Consider the following 8,704-nt stretch of genomic DNA (forward strand, 5'->3'; position numbering starts at 1 on the left):
AAAATTCCATCCATCCCAAGCCGTTTAAGCTCCACTTTGTTGATAATTAAACTCGGATCCCACCAACGTATGCAACTGATGTGTCCTTCAAAGTCACTTCGGCTTTAATTGGGCCAGACTTTCGAAAGAACGTCGAGTGCGCCTAAAACTCCCCACGTCAGAGCTCTCTGGTTTTATACCGCTTTCAAAATAAAAGTTCTGCGTTGTTTTCCACTTAAATGCGGGTTCAAACCCAGACGAGTAAATACACTGAAGGGTTGCGTGACGCATGTTATTTTGAATTTCGCTCAAAACTCCGAAAGACAGCGTGGATGTTCATTTGAGCGTTCCCATTTAGGCACCCCACCGAAGTGCAGGACGTGCTGAGACTGCATCGCCTCCCGTCTTCCCTCCGAGCCCCTGTGATTGCTTATTGATTTTTAATTGGCTGCGGATAATGCTGCCCGGAGTAAAGCAGGGCAGCAATAAAAACTGCATGTGGGCTCTGTGGGATGGCAAGTTCCTCTCCACCAATGGGAGGGGTTCGCTCCGCAAGGCGGGGAGAAGGCGCTGTGGATGGCAGGTTCCTCTCCACCAATGGGAGGGGTTCGCGCTCAAGATGGCGGGAGAGCAGGCTGGGGTGTGGGGAGGGAGGTGGGGGAGAAAGCGCTGGGGTTCCTGTGCTGTCGCCGCTCACTTCCTGTCGGCTTTTGTGCTCGGAAACGAGCGGCTCCCCACACCGGGTGCATGGTAACCCGGCAACAGGGGGTGTGAGGGTGTGGTTTTCACGCAGGCGATACCGCCTGCCTGCTGGAGTCACTGCTCTAATGCCCCACACCTGTGTGCTATGAATAGCGCCTAGCGGTACTTATGCCGGACAGGGGGAGATTCTTTTCAAGGACGACCTCACTGGCAGCATGTCTTCCTTCTCCGGTTTCAGCCTCCCTTCAACAGCCACGTTTCCGAAAGGTTCTTTAGAAGGAGTTTGAGTGTCCGGTCCTCGTCCTAATCCAGGGTCCAGCCGTTTAAAAGCTGGACAGTTTTCCCGCTATTTTATCGCTAGAGCAAGTTTGATTACCTGAAGCTCTGTACACCACAAACAATGCTGGGCTTACGTACGCTTTACCTAGCAAGCGAGAGACTCCACACAGAGAGGAGTCTTCAAACACCGCCGTCGGCAGACAGTCCGCGGTAGCTCCGGAAAGAGCCGCAGGAGTAATGGCGGGAGAAGTCCGGACGGATATTCTGCGCGTGGTTTTTCATCCGCAGGTTTAAGAATCGCGGGAGGGTGACCCCTCAACCCCAAAGACATAAATCTGAAACCGGGAGCCGTTCCTGAGGGCAGGGCGCCAGGATGGAATCCACCAATCATATCCGCCCTCTCCGGGTGTCACCTGAAATAGGACGGTTGCCAGATCTCAGGAATTATGCGTCCTCTTTTGGCGACCTCTGCGCGTACAGAACGTTCTGGAAGATACGGACGTGAAACGACGACAGATCGTCGCGTGCAGCGGGCGCAGGGAGCATCGTACCGTCTGCCGACGTTGCCACGAAACATTACGACCTTGGGCCGCTCGGACGGGAAACATCGCCTGGCGGTGAATTTGTCAGGAGAGGCCTTCTAAACGCCACAAATTGTTTGCTGTACAGAGGGAACACACTTCGCTGAGCAGTGCGCATTTCTCCAGATATTGTTTTGTCTCTGAATATTGATATACATGCGATAAATCCAAAAAGAGCCAACATGTTTGCCACAGCCATCTGTCCCCTAATATAAACAGATTGTTTCGCATTGTAGTTTGCACACACTTGGCTTCCTCTATGGAATTTATCTCCTTTCTCCGCGCAGTGTTTTGTGAAATAAAACATCATCTTTCCGCTTTGATCCCCTCGAAATTAAACTCGCTGGGCTGCCTATCAGGCGTTGCTTAATTATAACTTACTCCGTGCCCAAATGTTTGTCAACTGCGGCTGATCTTTTGTAACGTTTTGGCTGATGTTTCTCAACATGACAGAATAATATCAGCTTGCTTTAGCAGTCAGGGAGCCGTCGCTACAATGAAACGCAATGAACTCATGCAGGAATAACAGCGCGCGCGCGGTACTTTTTAAACGTGCCCTCTTGCGGGTGTTGCGTCCGTCGGCGGTATTGACGCGCCGTCCGTGCGTCACCCGGCGCGGGCCTTGGGGCCGTGCGGAACGATAAAGATCACCGCGGCGACCGCGGCGGTGTACGGCGGGAATGATTAAAATTCCGGCCACGGCGAACATCAATCGCGGGCGGCGTCCTTGCCGGGTGACGGGGGGGGGGGGCGGCCTTGCGGACGACAGTTTCAGCATTTCTGCGCCCCGCGCCGCCGCGGCCGCACCCCTCCCCTCCCCGACCCCCCACCCCGCCCCTACCCCCCCCGTAAATAACGACGGGGAGAACGCGCTCTCGGGAGACGTCCTGGATCAAACGTTTCTCATGCCCCCCCCCCCCCCCGCCCCCCGCACGCCCTTTCGCCACTGTAAATTGTTGATTTTTTTTTTCCCCCCTTCCCCAGTATCCATTAAGATGACAGATGAGGAGAAATGCAGAGAGGATGGTTAATCTTTCAACCGAAAGAGAGAGATAGAGAGAGAGAGAGGGATCGAACGTGCGAAGCGGAGTACTCGCAGACATGTTCCAGAAGGCTCTTTCCAGCCTCAGTGCGCTACAGGATCTTCAGTAGCGAGCTCAGGCCTAGTATGTAATTACCGGTTATCAACCTGATAATAGACATTGCTTAATTTTACACTGCAGTTTCCACATAGTTATACAATTATGGCTCATTTATTGCTTTGTTGCAACACCTCGGTTACATATTGCGCGCTTCTGTAATTTACGCCACACAGCCACACACCACTGCTCTCGGACCTGGTTGTTATTTTGGGCGCAGTCAGTGATTACCGAAAATAACGACACCGCGCACAGTGGCGCGTCAGCCGTTTGCGCGTAACGCCGAGAGCGCGCTCGCCATCGTGCGATCGCACGTTCCAGACCTCGCTACTGCACAAAACCCAGCGGTCAGCCGGGTGGTAAGGGACGGAGCGGATGAACAGCACCAGAGAAAATGCACTCGCACTTCATAGCACATCTAACACTGAAAACTTTATTTTCAGACAGCACCAGCAGCGTATGGGGTTACTGAACTGGTAAGGAACAAGGGATTTATATACACATATTTCAAATGTATGATAAAAGATTTCATGTAAATATGTTTGTCTGTATTTTTGCAAATGCGTTTGTGTGTTCAGATAAACCCCGGACAAGAGTCTCACAAAAAACAATCTAATACTTAAGTATAATCAGTAATTTTATATGTATTATAATACGGAAATGCAGGCATAATATAAACCTGAAATAGCATCAGCATCAGCAAAGAATAAGTACAGAATAGTTTCCTAAAACCACACTGAAAATTCTTTAGTCTTTAGGCATGCTTCGGACTAGCCCTGGACTTCCACCGGCCTGTAAGACCAGTGAGTTTATTTTTTTACACTATTAAAGGACTCTTGTGTTTGTGTTGGTGCTCAGTGAGTTTCAAGCACCTCATGCAGCGGCGATGCGACAACCGCCATCTCCGCCACGGCCCTGTCTCTGGGAAGACGGGAAGGCCCGCCAAAGAGAGGCCGCTAATGATGCTGCGTAACACTAAAAACACGCGCGCTACAACCGCGGCGTTGTCATGTCCACCTTTAATGATGCTCAGGCGGCGCGACGGTCTCACTGATCCTCCCCAAACGAGACAGCGGGAGGCCGGCGGACGTCCCGCGAACGCACCCCGGGGATCCCGCGTCCGTTCTGAGTCAGCTCTCTCCTCGGGGCAACGCCCACTCCCTTCAGGGTGCCGTCGAAGGCGGAGGGGCCTGGCGACGTCGACGAGCGGCGAGTAGTTGAACTGGGGGACCCTGGGATGCGAGCTCTGCGCTCTGTGGTGGCCGTGACAGGAAGTGAAGTGCACGCGTACGTCACTGAGAGACACGGCTATCTGAACGTGACAGTGGGCCACGCAGCAGTGAGGACCCCCATCGCTAGGCTAAATGGTAAATGGTAAATGGACTGCATTTATATAGCGCTTTTACCCAAAGCGCTTTACAATTGATGCCTCGCATTCACCAGAGCAATTAGGGGTTAGGTATCTTGCTCAGGGACACTTTGTTATATACATTATGCGTGAGCGTTTGTGTATGTACGCACACATTATGTTTGTGTGTGTGTATGATCGTGCGCGTGTCTGCGTGTGCGTGTGTGTTCGTGTGTCTGTGTGGCTCATAGCACGCTCTCGCTTCAGTGCCATGTTTGCTCAGATGTGGTGGTGTTTGTGACTTGTGAAATTGGCTGGCGCTGCGACACACAAACGCTCTGACGGATGAAACACAAACGCAGACCCAGCAGTCGCTATTGTGCAATCAAAGGGTGGTTAATATTTTATCAGAGCACAACCTGTCAGCTGTCTCAGAAACTGCTGTTTCAACCGACAATGCATAAAGCTCATATAAATCTGTCAATACAACAACAACAATAATAATAATAATAATAATAATAAGGTTGGGAACATAATTATTTCTTGCCCACTGACATTGAATTTTAGTATTTTTGCTTTAAGCTTTAAATTACAGTATTAACAAGCATTTAAAATGGCACAAAAAGCACGGGTATTGTACTTTAAAAAACCAATTATGAGTTCATGCAAAATGCATAATGAATACAGGCAATTAATTTGGTGTAGTTTTTATCCCTTAAAAGTAGCCTTTCTGTAGGTAGTCTTATAGGCAGGTGCATTACTGAAAAAGGACATTTGGTAAAATCATTACCCGCCAACCTTCCTGGGAAACTTCCACTTAGCTCCGACTGAACTGCATGTTGCCGGTATTTTAAGCTTTTTTTCCCTAATAAAGTGGAAATGGACTGAGCTTATAATAATAATAATATAAATTAATGTGCTCCAACTAAATAGTGGCTTCCATAATGCTATGTTTGCAGGTAGTTATCAGGCAACAGGGGTATTTTTATTGCCTTTTGATAATTTCTAACTACAGAATTATAAATGAATGCACACTGGTAATTAGACCATAAAATGGATTTTCAATTGCTCAAAAGAGCCATTTAACGTTCAGCACAGGCGGAAGCGTACGGACTTACCTTTCCAGCTCGAACCAGTCGTGCCCTTAGACCTGTTCCATGCAAAAATCTATGAGCCCTTCAAGGTCAGTGATACATTATAAAAGGCCTGTACTCCCACATCATTATCATTACGGTGTCATTAAAACACACATTTCAATATTTATGCATTTCTATAACAGGATATTCATTGTAATGTTGTCAATTATTTACTGGGGCGGTGGTGTTGGTGCTGTATAGCGCTAAGACTGAGCAGAGACTGGCTTTGAGAGGGACAAATGACTCAACGCAGGAAAACGTTTTTTTTTTTTTTTTTTAAAGCACTCGCATTATTTTTGCAGGAAATTATGGTCTGTACGTCTGGGTAATTACAGAGCCATTGGAAACTGACTGATAGGATTCAAAACCTCGCGTTTTAAAGTCTTATCTTTCTTCCCACAAACCCGCAGCTCTCCCGCGTGCATTTTAATACAGTAATTACCGAATGAATTCTGAACACCGTCCCTGGAACACGTGTTACTCCATTTAATGGAGGCCGCTATCTCTCCTCGCTATCAGCTGCATTCATACTGTAATTACACACTTTTTTTCCCGCAGATGTCTTCTTTACAGCAGTGTTAAATGTGTTTATACAGTACATCCCCCCCCCCCCCCACCCCACAATCATTTCTTTACCAAATGAGTCCCTGACGTGTTATCTACGTGTGCTCCTGCGTTTATTTTTCCTCAATTCGGTCGACGGATTCGTTCTAGACGGGTCCAGCTTAAATGATAGCTCACGTCATTTCAGAGTGCAAGCAGTCGCTATTAATCAACTGCTAACAGCTAAGCTGACTATTTCTATATATAAAGCCTTAACCGATTCTCTCTCCAGTTTATACAACCGCAATGCATTTGTATTAAAATAAAGTGTTTTTCTCTCTCTCCTTCCCAGGAAACCCAAGTTGGCGGGATTGCTTCTTTTTCGCGGCTGAAGAATGTGCAAAGCTGGGTCGCAGCGTGCCGCTCGACACCCCCGCCTCCTGGGCCATCGTTCAGCCGCTAAAATAAATGGGTACAGAGGGAGCGCGCGCCTCCCCACAGACCTCCCTGTCTCCGGGCAACTTTTCTGTAGTTTTCACGGAGTTCAATCGACCGAGCGCTTTCCACAGAGGCAAAGCTAAGAGGGGAAAAAAATAAATTAAAAAAATCCTGTTTTGATGCATTACTTCATTGAGCTGTAACTGTTGGCTTCTGGGTAATGTGTCTTTTGCAAAGTCCTGTCCACATGCTAACATTACCATGTACTGGATGTTGGTTGGGGTGGTGTGGTTGGATATGATACCCCAGAGTATTGTCCTGTTATAACATTGTTATTACATTATACTGCACCTGTAATAAGCAGTGACATCACAACGTATTGTGCATCAGCTTTTTTGTTGTTAGACTCGTTTTACTGGCGACAACTGAAGTAACCGATTCAATTACAGCTCACTGATATCACACACACACACACAAATATTATTTTAATTTGTACTCCATCTGGTAATATTGAAAAACGAGCATCGTCGGACTCGAACCTCAGTTCGAGTTTTGAGCACCGCCCACAGCAACGACACCACCGGCTGTTGTTCAATCACAGTCCTCCACAACACGAGAACCCATTTTACCTCACAGCATGCGTTTCTGTCACAAGGTAAACTCACAACGCTGTAGTGCAGTAAACTAGGAGCAAAGTTTTTCTGGGGAGTAGGAAGAGGGTATCTCCATTCCATTTAGTTTTGCGCCCCCCCCCACCCCTACCCCCTCCTCCACCCCTGCCCCTGCCACCACCCCCATTCCCACCCCCACCCCTCAGGAGCTCCATTCAGCCTGTCTCCCAGCTGGCTGATGCATTTCAGCCTTTGGCTTTGGGGGTGCACGGTCGGGCTTAGGGGTGCTGCCTGAACTATTACTGTTATTAATTGGCACTCTTCCTTTGGTTTTACTCAGGGGTGCATGGCCGCCCTCCAAGCTGCCCCCCAGCCAAAAAGCGAAAGCAGGGTGGGGGGGGTGGGGGGATACCAGCGGCCGCCGTTCCCGTAAAGCAGCTCAGGATTTACGGCCCTGCGCTCGGCCAAGTGAAGCGCTCTCTCCGGAACACGGGCGGCAAAAACGGCGCACTCCGCTAAATGAGCGTCCCGTTTGAAAGCCCCGCCCGAGGAACCTCTCATCTGCAAATGCGCCTCCACCGTCAGAGGCAGCTCCCCACTCCCCGCTCTCCACTCCCACTGATTAGCCGCTTCTGCTCCTGCATTATATATATACTGGATATATAGAAACTAAACATATAACTCAGGGGTATGTGTGTGTTTGTGTTTACCACACAAGCCACACAAATATATTGGCACGCACACACACACACACACACACACACACACACACACACGGGGAGGTGGAATCACGCTGCATACCTCAGTGTCAGTTGAATCATAAATCACATCCTTACCTTTTTTTTTTTCCCCCTCCCCTCGATAGCAGTTTATTAGATTAAAATTCCGATGGCAGGCACTTTGTCAATATTTATGCGGGTGACGTGCGTTCCCATGGCGCCCAGCGAGAGGGGGGAGGGGCCAAACGCGGATGAAATAGCGGTGACGGCTCGGTGCGTTTTTAACGGTGGTGGGGGGGGATGCGGCAGAAATTATTTTTAGAAAGTCGGTAAACGCTGCCGGTCTCCCGGGGCTGCCGCGGAGCTAAACTTTGATTAGCCGCGATAAACGCACAAGAAAGGTTCTCCGCTTTAATAAACTGCGTTGTCAGCATACAGAAATTAATTAATACAAGGAAACATATTATTGTGTCCCCGCCCCTCCCCCTTGAGCTCCCCGGATGGCTGCTAGCTGGTGGGGGCCAGTGAGCTGTGATTGGTCAATAAGACGATGACGCCGGCCGCTAACTGTGCCAGCCCCGCCCACTCCCCTCGCACACACACCCAGGCGGGGAGAAGCTCTGTCCCAGCGACTCTCCCTCTCGAGCGTCAGAGTGCGGCTTGGAGGGCAGAGACTCATTTAAAAGGCAACAGCTAAGCTCCCTCCTCTCATTGGCTGACACCATTTGATGATGTCACCAAACCCCCATCTGAGACACACTGCACAATGAAGAGGCTTGAAATACACGCCTATATACGGCAAGTTTTCTACTCTTTGCACGACCGAGCTGGTAAAGCTTTGTGCAGTTGTGTTTTGTTTTGTTCAGTCATAGCACAGGAGCCAGTAAACCAGCGCCAGGCAAGCCTAGTGCTGGAGAACCTCTCCGCTTTCCTTCCTCCTCTTAATTCACATAATTGGTTAATTAGCCAATTAGCATGCGTAATTAATGCAGGTAACTTCGTGCTGGACGTTGACTGTAAACATAAACCAGGGCAATCTTAAGTAGCAGCCTGCTATCAGTGGGCTCACAGTAATCAGCGTTTGTACTGTGGTGCTGTGTTCAGCACTGTGCATACACAGAGTTTACTTTCCAGCCGTGCATATTTATCATTGTTATATTAAGTGCAATCCAGGCCATCCTCCGCGCGCAAAGTGTAACATAAATAAGGCCGGAAGCTGCACTGGTGTT

The sequence above is a fragment of the Anguilla rostrata genome, chromosome 7 (assembly GCF_018555375.3).
Source record: "Anguilla rostrata isolate EN2019 chromosome 7, ASM1855537v3, whole genome shotgun sequence".
In the NCBI taxonomy this organism is placed as follows: domain Eukaryota; kingdom Metazoa; phylum Chordata; class Actinopteri; order Anguilliformes; family Anguillidae; genus Anguilla; species Anguilla rostrata.